A 12,954-nucleotide genomic window follows, 5' to 3' on the forward strand; every position below is an offset into this window, starting at 1 on the left:
CAAAATGGAACTCCACACTGCCCTGACTTCAATGAAGACTTCAGAGCTATGTAAGGGGATATGAAACAGGTGGGGAAGAAGATATTTGCTTTTGACTGCAGTCTAGAGGCTTTCCTTGCATTTTTGTAGATTTTCATTTGTGTGGTAATGTTCTACATATATCTTATCATATTCAAATATTTTTAGAGGCAAACAGTCTTTATCAATGCCATGGTAGTCGGTGATAAATTCAAATATTTAGACTGTAAGTCTTATCTCCTCACATTCTTATTTAGCATCAAGTTTTCTGAGCTTTAAAGAAATGTTCCAAAGGACAAGGAGGGGCAAATGGTCAGGTGGTTCTCAAGAAATTCCAGTTTCTCCAGTTGCTGGTATAGTAAATTCCATTACGTCTCTTTCTGACTTCACAGGTACTGTGGGGGTTTTTTTTTGGGGGGGGGGAAGCACCCAGTAGACAGTGGAGCTTGAATGATGTTGCACTTGGTTCTGGGAATATCTCATATTCAACTTGTTGGAGAATCTATTATGTGATTGACAGAGAGAACTGGAACTCAGAGTTTAGTCATGTGCTCCCTATTCTCAATTTCTTCAAGGGTACATGGGCAAAGTCACTCAGAGAGTGGAATCCTAGAGGCAAAAAGGAAGGAAATCCATCATTTCAGTAAGTATAAATATTCCAAGGATGGGGGGAGATAGAACTGTTTATTTTGCAGTTTTCTGTTATCACTCATAATTCTCTAGTGTTGTCTGGTTGTTCCAAGACTCCTCAGTCCTAGGCATAAATTGTATTAAGTTCAGCATATGTACTATTGTACAACAGTAGTTGCATTTGTAATTTGGCATATGATTACTTTTATTGCATAAGTCCTGAAAGGTTATGAACTCACAAAAATCAGTTAATAGCTCAGAAGAACCTCTCATCTCCATAAACCTTGATTATTTGCTCCCAGAGCCTTGATTTGTTAAGCCTGCAGAGAGCAACTATTTCAAAAAGTGATCAGCAGAGCTATGAGCATGGTCAATCTTTGTATAACTAGATCTGCTATGAGACTACAAGTAAGGTCTTGGAACAATTCATACCTCAGGCAAAGCTGAATTTTGAGCACTCTACCTCCTTTTACATCGTGTGAGATATATATGACCCCTCTGTCTTGGAAAGTGTATGCCACTAAAAGGTTGTCTGCCAGAGGGTAGTGCAGTTATGACCTACAGACATTGAGTATTTATTTTATTTATTTTATTATTTATTTTATTTATCATACTTCTATACCGCCCTCTCCGGAGGCTCAGGGCGGTTTACATTATAACAGAGAACAATACATAAAACAGTCTGTAAAACATGTATAACTGATAACTAATAATTGTAACCAAATAACAACACAGTATAACAGTAAACAATATAGTAATACAAACATGTGAGGTGCTGCCCTAGCCAGGAGAAAGTGATGGTGTTTTCTCTCATGCATTCCCCTCATAGTGATTACTTTGCTCCTGGTGAAGATGCAATCTTCAATTTTGCTGGTAAACAGAAAGTACTTCTTTCCTCAATAAGTGATTAAACTGTGGAATCCACTACCAGAGGGTTCAATGATAGCCACAAGTACAGAAGGCTTTAAAGAGGTGACTAAATGGAACCTCCAAGTTCAGAAGCTGTAAATTTCTGAATGCCAGTGCTGGGAGGTACCATCAGAGAAAAAACCTTGGCCCCTCTGCCCTGTTGTACCTGGTTAGCCACAGTATGAGACAGGATGCTAGATTAGATGGACCACTGGTCTGATCTAGCAGAGCTCTTCTTATGTTTTTGTATCTCTAAGAAAGTCCCTTACCAGGAGAAATTTAAAAACATTGGACAGGGAACATGTGCTTCTGCTGTGGTCCAATATAGAAAAGATAATATCCCTTGGAATATACACAGAAAACTATTTGCTGATCTGCATTGCCTACCTGATCCCCAACTGCTCTGAGGTTAGAGCTAGACTTAAATTTTCCAGTGGCCGAATGGAACTTTCCTGCCTTCCTCCTCCCAAGCCAGCCCACTGATCTCCAGAAAATGCTGGTCCTGTGCTGAATCTGCACTTACTTAGTTTATTCCATTGTCAATCCTGTTGAATTCAGATCGATTTGAACCCAGGTCTTCTTCAGGAAGGGCTGAAGAAGTCCAGCTGGCATGTTTATTTCTCCTCTTTTGACTGCCGGTGGAGAAGCCTAGTGCAGCACGAGGCTCTTTCTCTAATGAGTGGGGGGAGACAAGCAGCCAGCCAGCCAGCCAGCAGCAGCAGCCTCTCAGAGAACAAGGCAAATCTCTCCTGATTTGGGAGCACAGTTACAAAGAGAAAAAATACATCTTGGGAGGAAAGTTTTACATCTAGGAAGCCTTTGAAGTGGCCAATCAGCGTGTTGGAGGCTCGGCAGCAAAAGAGTTTGGGGGAAAGCAGAGAGCTGCATGCTTTCTCATGCTGATTTTTCAAATATCAAGGGTTATATCCACTCCTCTTGTGGTGCAGAGTGGTAAGGCAGCCGTCTGAAAGCTTTGCCCATGAGGCTGGGAGTTCAATCCCAGCAGCCGGCTCAAGGTTGACTCAGCCTTCCATCCTTCCGAGGTCGGTAAAATGAGTACCCAGCTTGCTGGGGGATAAACGGTAATGACTGGGGAAGGCACTGGCAAACCACCCTGTATTGAGTCTGCCATGAAAACGCTAGAGGGCGTCACCCCAAGGGTCAGACATGACTCGGTGCTTGCGCAGGGGATACTTTTACCTTTATCCATTCCAGGATATCGCGGGCAAAAGGTAGGATCACTCCAGATCAATCATGCTTGTTGCAGAGGGAAAATTTAAATCGCCTAAAATCCAAATGGAAATTACATTCTGTGTAGACAGCAGGGAATGAATCGACCTGGGATTGCAATAAAAGCTCCGTGCAGATTCAGCACTGGGCAAAGTGAGAATAGGAGGAATTATATTAGGAGGTAATGACTAAAGGAGAAATTATAGAAGTTAAGAAGGAGAGATCAATGGAAATTACCCATTGTTTTAAATTGGCCATTCATTGTAACATGTTTGTAACTCCCAGCATTTTTGTTATGAATCTAAATGCATCCACGTAATGAATACAACACTGCAGTACATCTGATGAAGTAAGCAATGGTTCACCAAAGCTTATGCTGGAATAAATATATGGTATTTATCTACCTACATACTTTATTTATAGGCCTCTTTTCTCACTGGGACTCAAGGCAACTTACAAAATATATAACAATGCAATCAGAATGCATAAAACTTCGAATAAACAATAAAACTAAATGAAGCTCACAAAATCTTTAACCATTCCTCGTGGAGCGGAAGAAATAAAACAGTAAGGGCCCCAAGGGCGGGCCCAGTCCGGGATGAGGAAGGGCACCTCCCCGAGCCGCGGATCGCCTTCTCCGGGGCCTGGGGAGCGTTTTTCTACATCGGCGTGGGGGGGGAAGCCAAACCGTCCCCCCGGCCCCTAGAGCCCACTGTATTTTTTTTACAGCGGGCTATAATGCTAGTTATAATATAACGCAGTTATAAAACATCTAAGGCATGATATACCATAAATAATACAGAAAGTGGATTATAAAGGTAGAAGACAGTGCACTAAAAAAAAATTATACATATAATGAACACTGCAACAGACTGCATCCTATTCCCTTCTAAAAGCCATCTCTTTAGCCTTTCACATTTCTATTTTGGACACTTTGCAGAATGGTAGAAGTGTAGGCATCTTCCTGACCTACCCAGGTTGGCTGATCTGCAAGGTAAAAGCCACAACAGAAAATGAATGTGTATGAGCAATTGCCAATCTTACTCATTTGCAGGGTGGCACTAGTAGAAGGTTTTGATTGAAACTGCTACAGAAGAGCACAGCAGAAGAGGTGATCTTGTAAATGTGCGGCTCCAATGCATTAAGGACCCTGTAGGTAATAACCAGCACCTTGAAATGAACCTGGTAACTGACTGGTAGCCAATGGCATGACAGCAGAATTGGTGTTATATCTTCTTCCTAGCTTCCCTTACAAACCAAGATGCTGCTTTCTGAGCTTACTTTAAGACCTTTGTAGAGTACATTACAATATGGACCTATGTGGCCAGACTGGCTGAGTCAAGGTAGGGAACCATCTTCCAGGCTAAATGAAAATGAAAGTAATAATTTTTACAGCTGCTTTGACTCTCTTCACCAGTAATAATGCTGGGTCAAATTGAATCCCTAGACTCTTAACTGAATCAGTGAGTGTCAGCTGGACCTTACCAAATTTAGGAAGCATAATGTCCTCCAAGGCAGCTTTCCCAAATAGTTCTGACAACCTGAATGAAGAAACTGATCTGAATGGTGTCTCCTTAGAGCTTTACATTGAGATTAAATAGCAGGGGGGATAAGACTGAGCCATCTACAACCCCACTGGACAAGTACCACACTGGTGATAACTGGTTTCCAACAGCCACCTTCTGAATTCTGTCCATAAGGAATGATTTAAGCCAATTCAAAACACATTCCTTAATACCTGTTTCTAGCTCCGAATGTCTCAAAAAAATGTCATGGTTCACAATATTACAGGCTGCTGATAAATCCCATAAGAGCACCAACACCACACTGAATGGGGTTTAGATAAGCTATCCAGAAAGACAAGGAGTTGTTCTGAAACTTCTCTCTCTATTTTCTTGCCCAGAAAGGGCAAATTAGAGACCAAATAATAATTGGCTACATCATTCTTCTCTAGCAATACTTTTGGAATTAATGGATAGCTGACCACTTGTTCTACAGTGAAAGGAAAGGAGATGGTTATCAGGGACTTACTAATGTGATACTTATAAGATTTCAGCAACCAGAATGGACAAGAATCTGAAATACACGTAGTGACTTTCACATATCCCAAGATCCCTCAGGAATCTATCATACTGAGTCTAAATGATCCCTCAATAGATCTGTACATTTCTACTCTCTTGACTACATCAGAATACGAACCCAACTCAAAATGTGTCTGAGAGATCTTCTCAGCAAAAATTTATCACAAGTGTCAGAGCTAACCATCAGTTTTTGAGAATTTGAAGACACAGGCTTAGGAGTCAACAAGTGCCAAAATATCTTAAACAGCTGAGCAGAGCCTTCAAGATGTAACTGGTTTTATTTCACTCCTGCAGACTAACACACATGTGGAATTGCTAGCAGAAACAGAGTGCTCTTTCTTTATTAACTTATTTTTACCATTTAATCTCTACGAAAACAAATTCTAACTTTTCCTAAGAGCCACTGATGAAATGAAGCATGTAAATATTGTCTATATTTATTTAAACCACCTTTTAACCACAAAAGGGCTTCCAAAATACCCTATAAAAATTACAATAATACAATCTTATAAGGTTTGAAGATGCCTAGAAAAGTTCTCAGTAAGGTATTGCTCCTGATCTGTCTCTTCTTCCTTTGAATGCTGGTAGCAGTAGCTTTGCTAGATGATTCCAGGGATTATGGAAGGATGTTTGGCTTCCAACTTTCTCCTCAGTACCCACATATGGGAGCTGGGAAGTCCCTGTTTGTATCCTCTTGTACCTTTGGCTGCCAGCTGGTGTTGCTGCAAAATAATTCTTTGATGCTTAGCCAAGAAGACACATATGGAACACAAGCAGTAAGTCGTCTTCTCATTGATGACCTGCTGCTTGTAATCCTCCATAAATTCTGGGCACGCACTCTGTAGAGTTTGGAGAGAGAACATTTAGTCATTTGTTTAATAACTCTATATCCCATCTTTCAACCCCAGAGCTCTTCCCTGCTCTCTGATATTTTCATGGCAAGGATTTCAGGAAAATAATGCTCTTGGACACCTATCCCATCCTCCCTCCCCCACCCTCAGATATCCTTCTAGTTTCTGTGCCTATAGAAACACTTGTGGATAAGCAGAAGGCTAATGCTGGCAGTGAGCCTTTATAAAGGTACCTCCATTAGAAAATGCTGCACACCCCGTGTTTTGATAGTGACCTCATATTCATTTTTCACATCATTTGGCACAGCCACTGAATTGAGATCCTCAAGCACATAAAAATAGATACCCACCTGGAGCTTTAGCAAATGTCCTGTGAATCAAAATATTTTATAAGCAGGTGGACATCTCTACTACATTTCGAAAAACAGCGATCACTTCATCTAGGTCCTGGCAAAATTTTTGAAGGTTGTGCTTCTCATAAACGGCTCTCATTTAACTTCAGAAGGAATATGGAGAGACTCTACCAGCTGCAGCATCTTATTTGTATTTATGTTTTCCCTTTTGCTTGCACCTCTTGCTCGAGGCTGCCCGTGCCTTGGCACTTAATAAGAAGAGACAGTGAGGAACTTGGGCTTGAATCTTAATTCTGACCTTCCTGATTGTGCAGCAGGATGCAATTTGTTAAAATATAAATTAGCTCTCACTGTGTAAATTTCACCACTTTCTAATCTTTCTCTCTAATTTCTATATTGATTTGGATTAATTGCTATTCAAGGAGTCACAAGCTCTTGCCTACGACCTTCTAATGACTTGCACCAATGCTCTCCACTACTTGATTTGAATGTTAACTGTGGGCTGTTTTTCAGCTTCAATTATGGTCTTGGAGTGACATTTTCTATTATTCAAAGGTAGTGCTGTTCCAATGTTATTTTATGTGGCTGAAAAATACAAAATGGTTTGTAATTTTTTTAATCGCCTCTAAAACAGATTAATATTAGTGCTGTCTTAATAATGGTGTGAAAGGTTATGAACTCTTGGCTGTAATTCATTGGCAGAGTACTTTCTCTCCTATAGGAGCCCAGGGATCCAAGCAAAGCTTAACTGGATTTTTACTCATGAGCATCTTCAGGATGACAAAATGTGCTTTTGAAGGGATGCAAAGAGTGCCCAAGATGCCTTGTGATTTCCATGCATTTTGGGTGCTTTTTCAAAGTCATAGTTCCCCTGAACTGTGAAAGGATTGGCATTCAGAGAAGCTTATTCTTTCTCTTCCCAGCCAATCAGCTGTCACAACTTATATGTGGTGATTTCACAGCACCTCGTAGCCCTTGTAGTCAGTAAGGACAAATGGAGGTCATTGTCTTACCCTCACTTTGAATGGGCCGCAGAAGGGAAGGCATCTCTTTGCTGCAGAACTTGTTTGGTTGGTTGGTTGGTTGTTTTTCAGCATTTTTACCTCACCTTTCTCCAAAGGACTCTGCCAGGCCAATACTCCCTGTTTGACCAGATAGGTGTTGCAATTCTGCAACACAAAGCACTGCTCAGTTGCCTTGGCAACAGGGCCACTTCCATGAATGTTTTCATACCCTTTACAGCCCCTCCCCACAAAAATCACTGAAATCATTTCCTAGGAGGGACTAAAATATCTATGAAAATTCAGAACGGGGAATATGACTCACCTCTGTTTTCCGGTTATTAACTGACTCTAACAGGACATTCTGGTTTTGTAGTTATTGCTCCTATAGGTTAGTTGTACTTGTGGAGACTGCTTCGATCCATGTGTTTATGTTGTTCATGTTGCGGTTAGGATGTGTTTTTCTTATTTTAAGGGCCTTGTAAGCTACCTAGAGCCTCCTGTTGTAGATAAAGCAGGAAAGACTATAAACATGTTTAATTTTTTTTTTAAACCCACCCCAAATCTTGTGGGACCCTATGTAGCTGGAGTTTCTGTTTCTTAACTCTTTTGATCATGTCTTCAAGAGATTCATTTTTGTCTGTTAAAGTTCCCCTTTCTCTTTACTCAAAAGCAACTGCAGGAACATGCTGAAAAAGTAGGCAAATGAGAACAAGATGCAATTTAATAAGGAGAAGGGCAGAGTTCTACATCTGGGTCACAAAAATGAGAAGCAATCATACTGAATGGAAGATACATTTCTGGGTAGCAGTGTGTGTGAATGTGATCTTGGGATACTTGTGGATGTAAGCTAAATATGAGCAGACAGTGTGATGTGGTGGTAAAGAAGGCTAATGCAGTCTTGGGCTGTATCAACAGAGACATCACATCAAAATCATAGTCACAGTCCTGCTGTATACTGCATTGGAGTACTGTGTCCAGTTCTGGAGGGCTCAATTCAAAAATGATGTGGATAAAATTGAGAGGGTTCATAGGAGAACAATGAGAATGATCCAGGGCCTGGGCACCAAGCCCTCTGAGGAAAGGCTTGGGAATGTTCAGCTTGGAGAAGAGGTGGTTGAGAAAGGACGTGATTGCTGTCTTTAATTATTTGAGAGGTTGTCACTTAGAGGAGGGCAGGGAAAGGTTCCTCTTGGCAGCAGAGGACAGGTCCCACAGCAATAGGTTTAAACTGCCTGTAGAATGATATTGGCTAGATATCGGGGGGGGGGGATATCAGAGTAGTTCAGCAGTGGAATAGGCTGCCTAAGAATGTGGTGAGCTTCTAGCTGTTAGTTTGAGGATGCCAGCAGGAAACCTGGCTTTTAGAAGGGGACTTGCTTCTTCTTCTGATTATCTTTCATAGAATCATGGAATAATAGAGTTGGAAGGTACCTCCTGAGTCATCTAATCCAACCCCCTACACTATGCAGGACACTCACAACCCTATCGCTCATCCACTGTCACCTGCCACCCCCTTGAGCCTTCACAGAATCAGCCTCTCCGTCAGATGGCTATCCAGCCTCTGCTTAAAAATTTCCAAAGCTGGAGAACCCACCACCTCCTGAGGAAGCCTGTTTCCAATGGGGAACACATGTGGAAATGCCATTATATTTGTATGGAACAAAGAACAGATATGTGTTAGAATTCAGTGGTGCACAGCATCTAGTTAAACACAGAAACTCACTAAACATCAATGTATTCTTGAACCCATCCACACAGAGGATTTTGGCAGGTGGCAATAATACTGCAGATAGTGACCGAAAGCTTATCCTGCCCCCCCCCCCCGAATTAAGCAGCAGGGTACAGATGATTGCTAGTTTTGCTGCCACAGAAACACTTTATTGCTGGGAACAATATCCCTTTTTTTAAATGGCTGGGTACATATACTTGCCTGAGGGGGGAAGTAAAAAGGAGGAAATTTTTCTCAAATGACATATCTAGATAGGAGAAGGGCCTTGTAACATGTCTGCTAGTAGTATTATAAGAGGCCTCTTAAAATATAAGTTTGTGATGTCTATACTAAGAAACCATAATCCTTGTTCTGTAGGTGGATCTGGTTTTATTTATATTAATACGTAAGAAGAATCCTGTTGTATTGGATGCAGAACTAGGGCTACCAACTCTGGGTTCCTAAAGATTTGGAAGCAAAGACTGGGGAGGGTGGCATTTAGGGAGAGATCAGCAAGAACATGATGCATAGAGTCTACCCTCCAAATCTGCTACTTTCTCCAGGGGATAAATTCTCTCGGGAGAATTGTAATTTTAGACCTCCAGCCCCCACCTGGAGATTAAGGAATCAGGATAGCATTCCAAGCTGAACCCCAGAACAAGCCCTGCAATCATTTTCAAAGAGACCAGGAACAGGATAGCACAGAATGCCATGAGATTTCTGTGAAATGCAATATGTATATGTACACTTAAGAGATAATGTTCTGCCAGAAACTTGAATATGTGTTTGATCCCTGTAGCCATCTCTGATCTCAAAGGTGGGTGAACATTAGGTGGGGTTGCACTCTCCTTAAAGGAGCAGGTTCATAGCTTGGGGGTGCTGTTGGACCCAGGCCTGCTGTTGGATAAACAGGGGACTATGGCGCCTTGTACAAGCTTTGACCACCAGCAGTTCTTCCAGAGCAGGAAGGATATTGCCACTGTGGTTCATATGGTGCATAACACCAAGATAGCAATATTGAAAGGACCTTAAAGATTGTTCAGAAGTGACAAGTGGTTCAGAATGTGGCAGTCAGAATGGTGATCAGAGTGGACCCATACATCACTCAAGTCTTGTTCCACCTGCATCTAGACCTGCTTCTGTTGCTAATGAAATAGGAAGTGTCATTAGTTGTAGCACCAGCTAGGAGCCAAATGTGTCTCAAGGAAGGAGCTTTGACTCTTATTAAATATGTGGGTTCAGTAAGACATGGGCACTCGGCTCCAACAACCAACAACTTTACTGGAACCAGAAATACTGAACATATGCAATCATAACAGGGAAACCTATAGACATGCTTGAGTTGAGACTCCTGCCAACACACACAATTGGCCCTTAACAGAGGCCCATGGTAGGTCCATACGTCTGCTTGCTGTAAACCAGGACAGGCGAATCCCTAACAAGTGCTCAGGATTCCAGCCCTTGCTCTGAGCTCAAGGCTTCAGTATGTCCACAGACACAACGCCACTCAAAAGGTTATTCTCTGAAGGTAGGGTTGCCAATTCTTCCATAGCCACTGGTGAGGGAGGGCGGGTAAGATTGCCAGATCCAGGTTAGGAAACTCCTGGAGATTTGGGAATGGAATCTGGGGAGGCCAGGAACCTCAGGGGGGTGCAATGCCATAGAATCCACCTCCCCAAGCATCTATTTTATCCAGGGGAACTAATCTCTGTAGTCTGGGATCTCCCAGGTCCCACCTGGAGGCTGGCATCCCTACCTGAAATTCTTGTTGATTTCTAAGGTGCTACTAGACTCATATCTACACATTCCACAGAATATATGTGTTTGTTAAGAGCAACCAAGGAACTGAACTCTGTAGTCTGTAGATCAGATGTAAATTTGACTACCCTAATCCTGATGCATGCGACCATCACAGGCCCCAGGCTGTAGTTTGACTACCCTAATCCTGATGCATGGGACCATCACAGGCCCCAGGCTGCAAGATATAGACCAAAAATCATTCTGGACACGAAGGAAAAAACAAACTTCTACATTCATGTCTAGTTTCCCCCTAATTCTAACAACAAACTCAAAAGGGGGGGTGTAATCTCAAGTGTAAGAGCTGGGAACTCGGGTTGGCCCCTGATCTACTCTCCTTACAGAAATCTTCTGTGAATAACCAGGTGGAGCCAATGTGTTAAAAGCTGAAGCAGCCTTACCCAAAGCCATCAGGGCCAGCACATCCTCCACCCAGCATTCCATTTCACTTGCTGACAGGAGCCAAATGGCAACGAGTATTATGAGCTAACGAGCAATATACTGCTATCCAGAATGTCATAACAAATAGCTGCCAAGGTAATTCAAGGGATTCCAGAGCCCATCAATAGCTGGGCTGTTCCATGTTTCTTGAGCTTATTTTTATTTGTGTGATCATGCTCCCTGTCTCACCAATCGGTTCTGCTTCCCTGGTTCCAGGGACTGCTGGCAGCTGTATGCTGGCATAGCAGCCAGAGATAATATACAGGATCTAAGTTCGTACCTAAGCCCCTTTGCACCTGCATCTGCCTGCACGGTCTGGAGCATCAGCCAGCCAGAAAATAACCCCAGAAGTATACCAGTGGCTCAGCCTTTACTTTCACCTTCTACAGCTGCACAGAAGACATACCTATTGTGTAGGATGCTTTATTACTATTCATTGGCATTGGATACTGGCTGGCACTGAAACAGAATAATTACTAGTCATAAAGATTACAGTGGCTTTTTAAAGTGTGTGTGTTCCACTGGGAAGGGGAGAAAGTCAGTGGACGTTTTGATGTATGAAATTAAAGATTTATACAGATGAAAGGCTTAGTGAAAAGATTGGCTCTTAAATGTAAGACATTACCAAAAGTATTCAGTTAACACAGACAGGTTTACTATGCAATGCTTGATCAACAAATGAACCGGTCTATTAAGTTTCTAATCAAGCAAACCAGAGATTTTGTTTTCTCTCTAGGTATTAGTATCATTAGTGCAGTGACATATACTAAATTTTCATTAATTTACATAGGCTTTTTTCTAAATGCTTAGGTTCATTTGCAAGTTTTAGCCTACTATAAATGGTATCTGTTTAAGTTTAAAATATAATTGATAGAATCTTGATGTTGATCTGAGCCTTGTTGAACTGGCTGGATGCTCAGTTTGGTTCACAGACCTTTTATTGTGAGTATCAGTTCCTACTTTTCCCAGCAGATGGGTTTCTAGTGCCTCCACCATCTGTTTCATAGCAACCATATTAATATCTGATTGTTACATACACTGTTGAAAACAAAACTGATCTTTCTTTCTTTCTGCATTTTTAATTACATGTGGCCATACCATTGTTTCTAAATTGTTTTTTTTTTAAGTTCAGTGCTTTGAAACCAGGAATATTTTGCCATAGTTTAAAAACTCTGATATCCATCATCATTCCCTCTGAAACCAAATGTCAAGATCAAATGCCTTTCAGGAGGATTTTGAAATAGGGCCTCCTTCTCACAGTACAATCCAAAGGAAAGTTACATCTTTCTAGGTCCACTGAAGTTAGCAGACTCTGTTTAGAATTGCTCTGCTGGTCTTGAATTATGCTATAGTGCTGGACTATACAGGTTTAAGGCTCAGTGATCTGGAAACCTCTCATTTAGTTCTAGAGGAAAACAAGACTGCCAGGCCCCTACTCCCAGTTCCTGTTCTTTGCTGATGTTTGGAGAAGTGGTGGAAGAATTTTTGTTCAAAATTGCCATTGGGCCAGCAGCATGATTTGGAGAGAACCAGAAGTGACATTAGTCCTCTCTAAGAATCACCAGAAACTCTGAGTTTTCCCAGAAATGGCATCACAGTGTCACCAACAGCAACTCTTAGCAATATTGCACTAATAAGATTTATATGCAGGGGAAGTAACATGCAAAACAACCCCAGAGTACTCATTTCCAGACACAAAAAGAATATGCAACCATCTTCACATCCTTATCCATTGTTGTTCCTCTATATATTTCTGAAACAGCCTAGCGGGTGGGATGTGTCCGGCTGCCCAAGTTGGAATAGGACCAATCAGAGTGCAGCCAGCTTTGCCCTGATAGGCCCTGCCCCTGTAGCTCCGGCCCTGGACTCTAGCCTCTTTGCTCTCAGAAGCCTCAGTGCCTGGAGCCAGCAGCAGGTGAGAGGGCCCTGGGG

The 12,954-nt window shown here is 41.9% G+C and overlaps 1 protein-coding gene across 1 annotated transcript in view; it reads left to right on the forward strand.

Moving 5' to 3' along the window:
* The first annotated feature begins 528 nt into the window (after positions 1-528).
* ATP10B (ATPase phospholipid transporting 10B (putative)) overlaps positions 529-12,954 on the forward strand; it is a 187,511-nt gene continuing 175,085 nt past the window's right edge. Inside the window, exon 1 of the mRNA XM_077327217.1 lies at positions 529-661. The gene's annotated coding sequence lies outside the window, so the exon portion shown is untranslated. The remainder of the gene's footprint in view (positions 662-12,954) is intronic.

Source organism: Paroedura picta, chromosome 3, assembly GCF_049243985.1.
Source record: "Paroedura picta isolate Pp20150507F chromosome 3, Ppicta_v3.0, whole genome shotgun sequence".
Taxonomy (NCBI): domain Eukaryota; kingdom Metazoa; phylum Chordata; class Lepidosauria; order Squamata; family Gekkonidae; genus Paroedura; species Paroedura picta.